Genomic DNA, 14850 nt, shown 5'->3' with positions numbered 1-14850 from the left:
AGGAATACCATATTATTTATAACAAATACTGTACACTGACATGTAGTAGACAATCCAACAAATACCAGGTGTGGCTGGATTACTTATAAATAACTTATTTGTGACTGGATCATGTAAAAATAACTGGACTTTTGAGACAGTATGTCATGTTTGTGTTTTGCAACTGTCTAGAGACAGGTAATGTCTTGTTAATTAGACCTTTTCATCGCTCAGTGACCAAAACGTCTGTTGAGCTTGAAAGACAGGAGGAGGTAATTATACTTGCTGCTAGACTCCCTATGCAAGTGATCACAGATGAATGTGAATTTTGCAAGTTAAATTGCGCTCAATGCTAAATTATAGAAATGTTATATTCTGATGGTAAACTTTCAATAGAAAACCTCAGACGTAGTGGTGCCACACTAGCAGCAATGTAAAAAGGTGTTAAACCCCTCCAGGCTGATTTATGTGCAGGCTGCATGAATCAGTCTGGATTGGTTAAAGGGACAGGAGGCTGGATTAACTCCTGCTAAACTAGTGTCCAAAACTGTATTTAAAGAGCCCTGTTTTATACTGAAATGTATTATACCATCTGTACTTCTGGATAATACTAGTATCTTAAACTAGGATTATTATGGCACTTGAGCTAATAAAACACCAACAGTGCTTTAAGAACCTGCTTTGACTACTTACAACTACGTACCGTGCTGTAATTCCTGTGACCTGCAGATTAGACCAAATCGAATCCGTTATCCAGCTGTTCTGAGGTTGGGACCCAGCATTCCGGTACCAACATTCTGCCCGCTACCTGCAGCTCTGGCCAGTGTGATAGGCCAGGGGAATCTACACAATCCATCGAATACTAGATACACAGTACTGGGTATAATCCATCCAATACTAGGTGCACAGTACTAGGTACAATCCATCGAATACTAGGTACACAGTACTAGGTACAATCCATCCAATACTAGGTGCACAGTACTGGGTACAATCCATCCAATACTAGGTGCACAGTACTAGGTACAATCCATCCAATACTAGGTACACAGTACTAGGTACAATCCATCCAATACTAGGTACACAGTACTAGGTACAATCCATCCAATACTAGGTACACAGTACTAGGTACAATCCATCCAATACTAGGAACACAGTACTAGGTACAATCCATCCAATACTAGGTACACAGTACTAGGTACAATCCATCCAATACTAGGTACACAGTACTAGGTACAATCCATCCAATACTAGGTACACAGTACTAGGTACAATCCATCCAATACTAGGTACACAGTACTAGGTACAATCCATCCAATACTAGGTACACAGTACTAGGTACAATCCATCCAATACTAGGTACACAGTACTAGGTACAATCCATCCAATACTAGGTACACAGTACTAGGTACAATCCATCCAATACTAGGTACACAGTACTAGGTACAATCCATCCAATACTAGGTACAATCCATCCAATACTAGGTACACAGTACTAGGTACAATCCATCCAATACTAGGAACACAGTACTAGGTACAATCCATCTAATACTAGGTACACAGTACTAGGTACAATCCATCCAATACTAGGTACACAGTACTAGGTACAATCCATCCAATACTAGGAACACAGTACTAGGTACAATCCATCTAATACTAGGTACACAGTACTAGGTACAATCCATCCAATACTAGGAACACAGTACTAGGTACAATCCATCTAATACTAGGTACACAGTACTAGGTACAATCCATCCAATACTAGGTACACAGTACTAGGTACAATCCATCCAATACTAGGTACACAGTACTAGGTACAATCCATCCAATACTAGGTACACAGTACTAGGTACAATCCATCCAATACTAGGTACACAGTACTAGGTACAATCCATCTAATACTAGGTACAATCCATCCAATACTAGGTACACAGTACTAGGTACAATCCATCTAATACTAGGTACACAGTACTAGGTACAATCCATCTAATACTAGGTACACAGTACTAGGTACAATCCATCCAATACTAGGTACACAGTACTAGGTACAATCCATCCAATACTAGGAACACAGTACTAGGTACAATCCATCCAATACTAGGTACACAGTACTAGGTACAATCCATCCAATACTAGGTACACAGTACTAGGTACAATCCATCCAATACTAGGTACACAGTACTACCACTGAATTGGGTGTGGCTGCTAGGGAGTCTGCAGGTGAGGTCAGGCATTTTCTACTACTAATGGCCGTAAATGTTGCTGCTTAATAAGATTCAGTGCTATTATGAGAGTACTGAGTTCACTAACATTACCCTCCCCCTCGCACTGGTGACGTGTGCCCACCACCAGCTCCCCCAAAGTAATACACAATAAAGCCAACTGTAATCTCTATGCGTGAAACTCCAGGAGCCATGGTAGGGATGAGTGCCCCTGTTGGATGGCCGATGGCAATAAACAAGAAATCGTGCTGTAATTACTGTGAGGCAGAGTTGGACATAGATCTACAGTGTTAGGCTGACGGTCTGTTCACAAACTTACAGAACTAGTTGGTGGAGGTCTTCACCTTTAGCAGCCGCCTTTCCCATAGAGCTTTATACGCTCACCGGTACTCAGATGCCCCCAGGACTTAACTCCAGGCGTGGTGCAAGTTTGTTATACAGAACCATAGCGGAAGGCCAGGAGACTGAGTAGATGGCAGCGGATGGTCAGATGTAAGCCGAGGACAGAGGTCACTAGCAAGGCAGAATGGTCAGATAACACGCCAAACAATAAGGGTCACAGGCAACACAGCGGGGTCCAAGGTACAGGCCAAAGGGTCAGGGTCACAGGCAAGTAGGCAGAGCCCAAGATACAGGCAGGGGTCATACACAGAAGTCAATCCAAAAGGCTTACACCAAACACAGCACAGGAGCAGGTTAGCCAATAGGAACTGGACGCTATAACCGGCAGGGAGGCTAAGCCCTCCCTGCCTTAAATACAGAAATCAGCCAATCAGAGCCTAGCTATGAAATCACCCAGTCCCTGCTAAGTCAATAAATAAATAAATACTAATTAGCCCGCAGGCTTGCTGATCCTACAGCACACACACCCAGCTGCCCTGTATTGCCAGGACGCGACGCTGGACTGCTTTAGCATCTGACCGTTGCCATAGCAACGGTCGGGCCAGACCTGGAAGTGACCCAGGCAGACCAGAGAGCGAGACGCAGCGACTGTGAACACCGCCGCGGCTCATAACATACAGCAGACATTTCTGTACTACACTTACACACCAGAAATACATTTGTTGCATATTTTTTATATCGTTAACGTGCATCTCCTTATCATGGAGAAGAGGAGCAGGGGTGGGCAGAGGCAGATAAGTGTAGGCCAAGCACAGTAAGGGTGAGTTCACGTAACTGTGACACAAACATGGAAGCATCCCCCAGGAGGTATACTTCTATGCCCAGTAGATGCAGGAGGCTAGCACTATGTATCCGCTTCTGATTGGCTGTATGATGGACTGACCTTTCCAGCTGATGGTAGCTAATTCATTAGCATTGCAGAGAATATATATATATATATATATATATATATATATATATATATATATATATATCATCTATTTGCATCACTCACTTGACCTTTACATTTGGACTACTGCAGGAATTGTTAAAGGAGAAAATTTTGAATTTTTAAAAAGGGGAAAAGAACAGATGTTTGTATTTGTATTGTATTTGTTAATTTGTGTTTATTATTTAAATTAAAAATGTGACTTTCAAATCTATTAATTACACTGTCCCGGCACTGTTCTCTCTTGTGTATATGACATTTAGTTACATTATTATATTGTGTACAAATAGGGTAAAGGGGCTTTGGCATTTACCCCTAACCATGTCCATTCAAATCTCTATGTTATCATGGGGGATAAATATGCACAATACCTAATGAACACCTGGTGCAAATATTGCTGTTTCTGAGCTAGACGCATATTGAGATGGATCTGACTCCACACGTACACAGAAATACGTTTTTTCTATGTGCGCCTTTTCCCTGGATTTGTTCTGAGCATAAGAGGCCACCTCTACATTAGGCTCTGTGAGTAAAACTCTAGGAGGCCTGGTACTGTGCACACTGCTTGTGCTGTGATAAGGAATAATGAGGATCCCTTCAGCAAATTACCTGCAAGAAGGGTAACACAGCCTTTAATAATAGTAATAATTACTGGCCAGTAATGCCCTGGCCCAGCTCTGTCCCATGCCTTCGTCTCTTTACAAGTAATGTCCTGGCCCAGCTCTGCCCCATGTCTTCATCTCCTCACCAGTAATGTTCTGGCTCAGCTCTGCCCCACGCCTTCATCTCTTCACCAGTAATGCCCTGGCCCAGCTCTGCCCCATGCCTTCATCTCCTCACCAGTAATGCCCTGGCCCAGCTCTGCCCCATGCCTTCATCTCCTCACCAGTAATGTCCTGGCTCAGCTCTGCCCCATGCCTTCATCTCCTCACCAGTAATGTCCTGGCCCAGCTCTGCCACATGCCTTCGTCTCCTCACCAGTAATGCCCTGGCTCAGCTCTGCCCCATGCCTTCGTCTCCTCACCAGTAATGTCCTGGCCCAGCTCTGCCCCATGCCTTCATCTCCTCACCAGTAATGTTCTGGCTCAGCTCTGCCCCACGCCTTCATCTCCTCACCAGTAATGCCCTGGCTCAGCTCTGCCCCATGCCTTCATCTCCTCACCAGTAATGTCCTGGCCCAGCTCTGCCACATGCCTTCGTCTCCTCACCAGTAATGCCCTGGCTCAGCTCTGCCCCATGCCTTCGTCTCCTCACCAGTAATGTCCTGGCCCAGCTCTGCCCCATGCCTTCATCTCCTCACCAGTAATGTCCTGGCCCAGCTCTGCCACATGCCTTCCTCTCCTCACCAGTAATGCCCTGGCTCAGCTCTGCCCCATGCCTTTGTCTCCTCACCAGTAATGCCCTGGCTCAGCTCTGCCACATGCCTTCATCTCCTCACCAGTAATGCCCTGGCTCAGCTCTGCCCCATGCCTTCATCTCCTCACCAGTAATGCCCTGGCTCAGCTCTGCCCTATGCCTTCATCTCCTCACCAGTAATGCCCTGGCTCAGCTCTGCCCTATGCCTTCATCTCCTCACCAGTAATGCCCTGTTCTGAGGACATACCGGACTTGCTTGCTTACGGTGTGCGTCTCCTTCACTGCATGCGGTGCTGCTGGGTTCTCTAATCCCCAACTGTGTCTTCTCTGGGGTGCCATGGTGGACGTGCATGCCCAGGGGTGAGGGGGTCACATGACCAGACTTCCTACATAATTGGTCTAATATATAAACTCACTCTTTGCACTGTTAGGGTTCTATTTATCTTTGATAAGTGCATTGTTTTTTGGCTTCATAAAGCTGTTATATCTAGTGCTGCCAACTAGTTGCTATATTTATGGTACAAGTGTTTCTGCTATATCTCATCCAATGCTACATTCCTACTGCTGCTATATTCCTTGTACAGTTGTCCCTGAATGTTATATTCTGTGTTGCAATCCATCTGCTGCCATATCCGGAGCTATCTTCAAGAAGAAGACCAGCATCCCATTAGACTCTGTACCTCTCTATCTTCATGGTTCCTGAGATCTACTCCAACATGTAAATTGGTCACGTTGAGAAACAAGAAGTGCCTCGAACTTAACTCATGTAGTGTCTCCAGGGTTTGGTTCAAAATACTTTGACTACCTCAGCTCCTACTGTTCCTGTTTCCTGTGTCTTCTCTGGCAAGTCATTTTCAGCTTCGGATTCCAACCCCTGCTAAATATGACAGTGATCCCAAAACCTGCCCTAGCTATGGGGATGTACATTAACGCATTGGCATAGGTCTCACCCCTTTGGGAGCACAACAATCTGTTACTTCATAATTGCACTTTTTGATGAGCCTAGACATTTGTCTTCTGCAGGAGTTCTATTTCTTCTACAAGGCACTCAATTGATTGGCTAATATGTGATGCAGTTTCACACACTTTCCTCTGCCTTCTAGCAAGCTCTCTGACATAATTAAAGATGAATTTGCCTTCCATGAATTACCATCTTCTCCTGACAATCTGATTTCAGCAATAGGATTGATATTCGCTTCCGTGAACACACTCAAGAAAGGGAGCAAATTATTAAATTAGCTCCTTGTGTTCAGACGCCTCAGTCTCAGGAGGAACCGATGCAAATAGGATGTTCACATTTATCATCTGAAGAGCCTGAAAGAAGGTTCAAAAACAATGTGTGCTTATATTGTGCTGAGTCCTCATATAATTGCCAAATATCCCAAGCACTCAAAAAACTCCAGATCCTAACCAGTACCTCCCATTAGGCTGGGTTAGGGATTATGGAACTGCATTCCAATTTGTATTATCTATTCCATTGGCTCCATTTCCTTGCTGGCCTTTTTGGATTGGGGATTTTTATTATCCAGCATTTACTTTCCAAATTAGCTATTCCAATGATTCCCATAAAAACCTACAAAATTCATTACTGCTATTGATGGTTATAGAATCCCTGGTGCTAATATTCAGTTCCAGACTATCCCTCTGACCTTATAAGTATGGACATTATATTGTTGTACGGTCAGAGGGATATTCTAGTCATCATGGGGACTACCTTGGCTTCAGCTTCATTCCCCTACGTTGAACTGGCGTACTGCACAGATTTTAACAATGACCAGTACAGGAGAGGCAGAGCAGCAGGTATAAGTAGGGAACACCCCGATGCAGGAGATAATTAGTGACCCAGGTTAACCCCTAGCAATAACAAAGGAAGAAAGCACAACAGCAGCACCTCTGGTGAACAGAGGTACTGCCAGAATATATACAATGAACACAAATATAAAGTCCTATAGTCCTGGATGCAGGAGCTGCCAATGGAAAGCAGCATGCAATCCAGAGGCTGCAGGCAGATCCTGACAGATAAGTTTTTGTCTCTGCTCTCGTTTTCAAACAACCAAATCCAGCCCAACTGTTGTTTTCCAAAGTGTAAACCTCTTCTGTGTGCATAGAAGCTACTCTTGCCCAACAATCATCTTCTGGGAAATATAATCCATGTGTTTGTTACACAAGAATATTTCTCCCCGTCGAATGAACTATACCATTGGGATAAAGAATTTTTTGCAAAGAAACTGGCCTTGAAAAATGGAGACATCTTTTGGAGGGTCCTTGTTTTCCTATTACTATTTACATGGACCAGAAAAATCCTTTATATCTTCAAATGTTTAAATCCCCACCAAGCTCATTGGTCACAGTTTTTCTCCAGGTCTGACCTTTGTGTCACCTTCTGCCCATAATAACGGAGTAATAAAGCTGACACACTCTCTTGTTCTTTTGAAATCAAGGACATCCCCTTCTAGATCTGCAATCTCTTCATCTTACAGCTTTATCTTCCACCTCCAGGCAAGACTTTTGTACCAGAAAATCTATGGAAAAATTTTCGCTGGTCTCACATCTCCCCCATTTTGGGCCACACAGGAATTAAGAGGACTTATAAGCTCATTTCAATTCATTTCATTTCAAGACGTTATTGGTGGGATACACTTCGGAAGGAAGTTAAAGATTTTGTAGCAGCCTGTTAAACTTGTGCCCAGCACAAAACTTCTCGACAAGCTCCATTGAGTCCATTACTTTGTTTGTCTCCTCCAGATAGACCATGGTCTGATATCACTATGGATTTCATCACAGACCTTTCTAATAGCAAAGGGTTTAATACCATGTGGGTAATGCCGTACCTATGCTCTAAGGCTGCGCATTTTATTCCTCTTGTTGGTCTTCCTAATGTTTCAGCACCATTTCTAGTTCTTCATTAAATAATTTCTTTTCTGCTATTCATCCTCAGTCTAACGGTCAAGTGGAGCCAGTTATCCATGATTTAGAGACCTTCATAAAAATGTAATTTGTTAGCTAACCAAGACAACTGGGCATATCGGTTATCATGGGCAGAATTCGCCCATAATAATCATTTTCATAAGTTCTCCTCATTCACTCTTCTGCGCTACCGGCAGTAGATGCTCTATTTGGCAAATTCTCCAAAATTTGGTGTTCAGTCAAGAAGAGTCTCATGAAATTTTCGGCTTCTTACAAAACGTTGATCAGTTCCCAAAATATGGCTGCCTACTCAAAATATTTGATTACACCTTCCCAGCATGAAGCTTGCACCAAGATATATATTCGACCCTTTTAAATTCTGCAAGTTATTAATTTGGTGGCTTTCAGGTTACAACTACCCTCTACATTGTGAATCCCTAATGTAGTCCATGTCTCACTGTTGAAACCACTTATCAATCGATACTTCTCTATGTCTAGTGCACTTCACGCTTTAGATTGCACATCAAACTGAAACATTTGAGGTGAAGCAAATTTTGGACTCTCGCATCTCCAACGGGAGTCATTGGTTCCTCATCAATTGGAAAGGAAAAGGTCCTGAAGAGCGCTGTTGGATAAAGGTGGAAGATGTTCATGCTCCTCATTTTCATCATAAATGTACTTGTAAAACATTCTTAAGGTGCTTGGAGCTCACCTTTAAAAAGGAGGGTAATGTCCTGAGACGGACTTCCTTCCTCCTGGTGCGTCTCTTTCTCTGCTTCACGACCTTGCCGGGTTCTCTTCTCCCCAACAACATTCTCTCCAGGGTGCCATGCTGGCATATTTCAGCTGCTTCCTTTCTTCTGCCGTATCTTGAGCTATCTTCATGTACAGCCATATTGCTAGAGTCTCTATCCCCATATGTAGATCGTGCTCAAGACCCACTCCAAGGGCCGCAGTCTGCGTGGAGACCCTTTAGAATCCGTGCACTAGCTGTGGTTGTGCAATCTTGAGCTGGTTCAAGATTCTTTGTGATTCTTGATAGAAGATCTTTATGACAGTATTAGTTCCTTAAAGCCTACCAATCTTCCACCTAACCCGTCCTACCTGCCCCTTATCTCTCCCTTACACGTCAACTGGCTCCCTTTTTGTGCTTGAGTTTTGTTCACCCTCCCTTAGGATGTAAGCTCATTTGAGCAGGGCCCTCTTCCCTCCTGTCTCCATATCTGTTCTTCTGCTCCGTCTCTACTGCATCAGCCTGCCTGGAGCCTCTGAAGTTTGGTATTTATTGTTTACTGTTCAGTTATGTCTCACCCTGTATAGTCTACTGTTTGTACAGTGTACGGCGCTGCGGAACTCTTGTGGCGCCTAATAAAGGATAATAATAATAAAAAAAATAATAATGTTCTAAATCAACTTTACATTTCAGTGAAAAAAGAACCGGTATTTTCGCAATATGAAATACTAAACTATTTTGCACCCCTTGCACTGTAACACAGTTTGTCCAGGAGCAAATTTAATCCTTGACTTGCATTAACAGATACACATGCACACGGAATTAACAGATACACATGCACACTGCATTAACACACAGATACACATGCACACACTCTGACATCTCCTGCTTTAGTCTAATGTTCAATAGCCCCATATCTTAATTTTGTCTAACCCATTAAGAAACAGACTTTTTTTTTTTAATTTAAGGCCTCATAAATAGGACCTAATGATATCTACATTAATACCACTACAGACACTACTAAAGCCCACACAGAGCCGGATTTAGGCCTCATGGGGCCCTAGGCAAGATATTGGTTTGGAGACCCCCCCCCCCCCCTGAAACAATCCATAGCACTATATGTTAGCGTGGCATATACTCCTATAGTTAAGTAGAAGGGTAAGCTATATGCCACCGCACATCACACTGCTCCTCCTGCATCAACATGCGGCCCCTCATTATTGTCCTTCTCATCACACTGTGCCCTCTCTGCCCAGCACCTTCACCCCCTCTCTGTGCCCAGCACTTTCACACATGCCCCCCTCTTACACTGCAGCTTCAATCTCACACACACTAGCTCTCCATCACAGTACCCCTTCTTCTTACCTTTATCTGTGACTCCAGGAACAGCTGCAGCTCCTGCACACTGACTACCATAGAGATCCAGCGCAGCCCACCTAACACTGTGTACCATGTGACCGCTGCCACATGACCCTGTGATGTCAGTGACCTGGGAAGGTAGCTAAGCTGAAGCAGCCCCTCCTCTGACTCGGGTGCCGCGAGTCGGGGGAGGGGCCGCATTATTTTTTGCTCTCCTAGGTTGCCTAGCTGTAAATCCGGCCCTGAGCCCACACATTAGACCTTGACCAAATTATTCCCACACACAGTCATGTCCGGCAGCCAGATATTACATTACTTCACCTCCTGTTTGTTACAAACCTTCATAGAAAGCCAATCTCTATTACCTCACACACTACACAGACCCTTTTTCTGCAATCATTGAAAACCTTTCTCCATTCGTATTACATCACTGCCAATTGTCTAAGCTCCTTTCTCACCCATTGTCCTATTCCATACACCCAACTGTCCTGATTTAGGCAGGACGGTCCCAATTTGAGGGCTCTGTCCAATCATCCTGGTCGGAACAGCTTTGTCCCGCAGCTGGGAAATTTGGGAGGTATTCTCTATTTACTGCTGCTCTGCATGCTGTGCCCGGCAATGATGGTGTTTGGGGGGAGGGACAGGGCAGCCTAGTGCTTCAAAACTGATCACTCCCCCATTGTGACATGGCCACATCCCTGTCCCCGATGCCGTCTACCCAAATGTTGGGAGGCATGCTATTCCGAGTAAAATTCACTCCCACCCTTATGTGGGCAGCACGGTGGGTTAGTGTTAGCACTTCTGCCTTACAGCACTGGGGTCATGAATTCAATTCACAACCATGGCCTTACCTGCGTGGAGTTTGTATGTTCTCCCCGTGTTTGCGTGGTTTCCTCCGGGTGCTCCGGTTTCCTCCCACACTCCAAAAACAAACTGGTAGGTTAATTGGCTGCTATCAAATTGACCCTAATCTGTGTGTGTGTATGTATATTAGGGAATTTAGACTGTAAGCCCCAATGGGGCAGGTACTGATGTTAGTGAGTTCTCTGTACAGCGCTGCGGAATTAGTGACTCTATATAATTAGATGTACACATCTAAACCACGCTCAACCGACAAACTGTTATAACCTGACAACTACCAGGTTACATTTACTTCTACAGAATAATTGTGAATGTTTCCCAGGTTACAGAGTAGTTGAAGTGGAACAAAATGTGGGTTTCTCTTTGTCATTATTCCACCTCTGATTCCATCACCTCCAAAATTAATACTGAGACATCATAATCCTGTTTAGCAATTTGGTCGCTTACGAAGAAAGTATTGATTATCACAGAAAAACGGCAAATTACCAATTAATTTACAGAAAATCTGAAGATTCGTCATCTTAATTTGTATTAGTTTTATTTCATGCCATATGCCTTTTAAAACCGCAGCAGATAAATGAGATAATCCCACCACCCTCCTATTATATGTGTGAGCTCTTGTGCTTCAGATTTCTAAGAAAGACGAGTTGTTATGGCAATTGTGCCTAGCAACGGCCGATTCTGTGTAGTCATTTAGAACCACTTTATACTGTGAATCCAAGATGTGGAGAAAAAGACAATGAAGATCAATACAACTAAAAAGGATGCAGTCACCGGAATACACTCTATGTTTCTATTATATCGCAACAGTATAACAGTATATAACCTTGACATAGCACATAAAAAGCTATTGTGCCTTGTTACATAACATAATAACTCCTCCTATGACGTGATAATATGTCTTGTCTCCTCATAATATCTGACTGACATCATGTGCTGAAACTTAACTGTTTTATTGAGGTTAACATCTAATAGAGAGAGATGTGGTTGAGGGTGGGGGTGGGTTAGTATCCAAAAACTTCAACATAGAAAACATATCTCACAATATAAATTACCCAGTTATGCAGCAAATGTACAAGTTATCATATATAAATTATCATTGATGCTGTCAGTAAATAACTCTATTCACATGTGTGCAATTGTAAATGCTTAAAAAGTCCACAATGAATTTGGTGAGTGATCTGTAGTCTTGTTTATAGGTGTAATGGCTCATAACCACCAAATGAGCTCTTAGAACGGTTAGTGTTGTGGTCTTCACTTTTAGCAGCCGACTTTTCCCGTAGAGCTTTATGTGCTCACAGGTACTTGAATGACCCCAGGTCTGAAGCTCAGTGTAGTAAAAGCTCATCTATGATGGCTGTAGTGCAGATGGAACCGGAGGCGCGAGCCCAGACTGGAGCGGGTGTTCAGTGGCCGGCCGGGGTCAGAGGTCCGTAGCAGGCAAGGAAGTAAGGTTGGAGCCAAGGGGTCAGGGCTGGCAGCAAACAAGCAAATCAGCATTCAAGCAGAGGTCAGGGCCACAAGCAAAACTGCAGTATCCAGTATCCAAGCAAAGGTCAGGGCAACAGGCAAACAGGCCAGGTCCAAGCTACAGGCAAGGGAGCCTCACAACAGGAGGTCAGCCAAAGACAGGAGACAAAACAGCAGGTCAGCAAACAGCACAGACTGAACGCTATAACCGGACGCAGCGCTGATTATGACCATGGTGACGGCCGGAATAGCAGAGAGGGGAAGTGACATCCCAGTTGTACATAGCAACAGAACCAGAGGAAGCGAGCCACGGATTGCAGCGGATCGTTACAGTAAACCCCCTTGAGGAGGGGTTAAGGAACCCCGACATTCCGGTTTGTTAGGAAATTGCTTGAAGAACCTTTTGATAAGTTTATCAGCGTGGAGACGATTCTGTGGAACTCAAAAACATTCCTCCGGGCACGGCCCTTCCACTGGACCAAGAAGGGGATTTGTCCTTGAACCCACTTGGAGTCAAGGATTTTTTCAATCAAAGATTCCTGACGTCTTTCTACATTGACTGACCGAACTCTCTGTAATTGATGACGTGTAAAGTTACTTGAGTAGCTGACAGGCTTGAGCAGAGAGCAATGGAATGTGTTTGGAATCTTCAGAGAGCCAGGAAGCTTTAGCCTAAAGGCCACAGGATTAACTTGCTTAATGATGGAATAGGGGCCAATGAATCTAGGTCCGAGTTTTTTACAGGGTTGTCTGAGCCGAATATTACGAGTGGAAAGCCAGACCTTCTGACCTACTTTGAAAAAGCTGATTCAATGGCGTTGATCTGCAAACATTTTGGACTGGATCGAGGCTTGCCTTAAGCAGACTGAACTTTAGAGTGTATGTCTGGTAGACCAGAAGGGTTAAGAGATGCCTAAGAATTGGAACTAGGGTGAAAACCAAGGTTGCAATAGAACGCAAAGGTACGAGTGGAAGAATGACAGGATTTATTGTATGCAAACTCTGCCCATGGTAATAAAGCTGACCAGTTTGAGGAATTCATTAGTGTACAAGTGTAGAAATTGCTCCAGTGATTGATTAACCTTTCTGTTTGTCCATTGGATTGTGGCTGGTACGCTGCAGAAAGGCTGATGTTGGTTCTGAGGAGTGCACAAAAACATTTCCAGAATTGGGCAACAAACTTAGAGCTGCGATCAACGTCTGAATGAAGGCCATGGAGCTGTAAGATCTGCTGGACAAAAAGTGGCGATAGACTCTGCGCAGCAGGAAGTTTGGTTAAGGGAATAAAATGGGACATTTTGCTAAAGCGGTCAACCACTACCCAAATAGTATTGTGCCCCTGCTGAACATGGAAGATACACAATGATAGACAAGTGCGTCCAAGGTCTATTAGGGGCAGATAACGGCATAAGCTGACCCGAAGGGCAGTTCCTGGGGGTTTTGCTTTTAGCACAAGTTTCACAGGACATAGCAAAATCTCGAACATCCAAAAGACATGGTAGGGCACCAAACAGAGCGTGATAGCATTTTCGTGGTCGTAAAGATACCAGGATGTCCGGCGGTGTTATTTTCATGAGCATTAGTGAGTACAGCCTTCCTAAGGTGAACTGGTCCAAATAAAAGGTTTGCGGGTGTCTCAGAGAGCCAACTTTTTGAAATCTGCAAAGAGTTATACCCAAGTCCTGGGCCAACCCCGCGTGAATAACGGAAGGTGGTATAATAGGCAGTGGTTCCGGAGCAGGTACATGGTAGACCTCATGCTCCTCAAACTCAGCCCCACATTCCATTAATTGCCCCCAAACCACCCCATCTTAAATAGTCCCCACTATAAAATTACTTCCAGTCTACCAGGAAAAGTCCAGGTAGGCTGTATGGCCAATCCACCCCTGTCAGATGCTACATATCATTAGTTTAATTGGTTTAGATATGATAAATATGGCAAATCACAAAGTCATTTATTAAACAAAATATATATAATGTAAGTGACTGGAATGTGATTACAATGAAGGCAGTAGAAGTGGCGGTATGACATACCCCGTATGCCCCCCACTTCCACCACTGTATATATATATAGTATATTTTTTTTGTTTAAACAGTGGAACTGGAAGTAACTCATCACTCTGGATATTTTGTGCCAGCAGAGCAATAATATATTAATATAATGGTAAGTTGTGATAAGTTATTTGTTGCATTGATAAGCGGCAGTGCCAGCTCAACAGCTCAACTTATAGGCTTCCTTTAATTTAGAACACAACCTTGTAAATTAGTGATTTCTTTTCTTTCATATGTAGGTGAGAAATAATGGAGGAACAACTTCTCTCCGCTTTACTGATGGTTTGTTTGTTTTTTTGTCTTTTTAAACAGAAAAAAAATCAAACTGCATTCATTAGCAAATTAAAGGTTTAATTTAAATCATCCATGATTATACCCTGGGTCATAGCTCAGGCTGTAAGTGTATTTCACCAGTCTAAGATTATCTGGTATAGCAAGAGCGCCCTACTTGTGACTGGGGCGCCCTGCAGACATCAGCACACTGACAACGTTTTGTTGTAAATCAAACGTACATTTATTGTTTGCAACACAATAAACGTCAACACTTCTTTTCAGGATGACACCAGTAAGCAGTTCCCTTTGCT

General features: G+C 43.6%; 1 protein-coding gene across 3 annotated transcripts in view; it reads left to right on the top strand.

The window, feature by feature from the left end:
• The window catches only part of KCNC1 (potassium voltage-gated channel subfamily C member 1), an 88760-nt gene that overhangs the window by 40074 nt on the left and 33836 nt on the right, over window positions 1-14850 (top strand). The gene's annotated exons all lie outside the window — the stretch shown is intronic.

This window comes from Mixophyes fleayi, chromosome 10 (genome assembly GCF_038048845.1).
Source record: "Mixophyes fleayi isolate aMixFle1 chromosome 10, aMixFle1.hap1, whole genome shotgun sequence".
NCBI classification, from domain to species: domain Eukaryota; kingdom Metazoa; phylum Chordata; class Amphibia; order Anura; family Limnodynastidae; genus Mixophyes; species Mixophyes fleayi.
The sequence above is the reverse complement of the archived record's forward strand: the minus strand, read 5'-3'. Positions and strand labels throughout refer to the sequence as shown.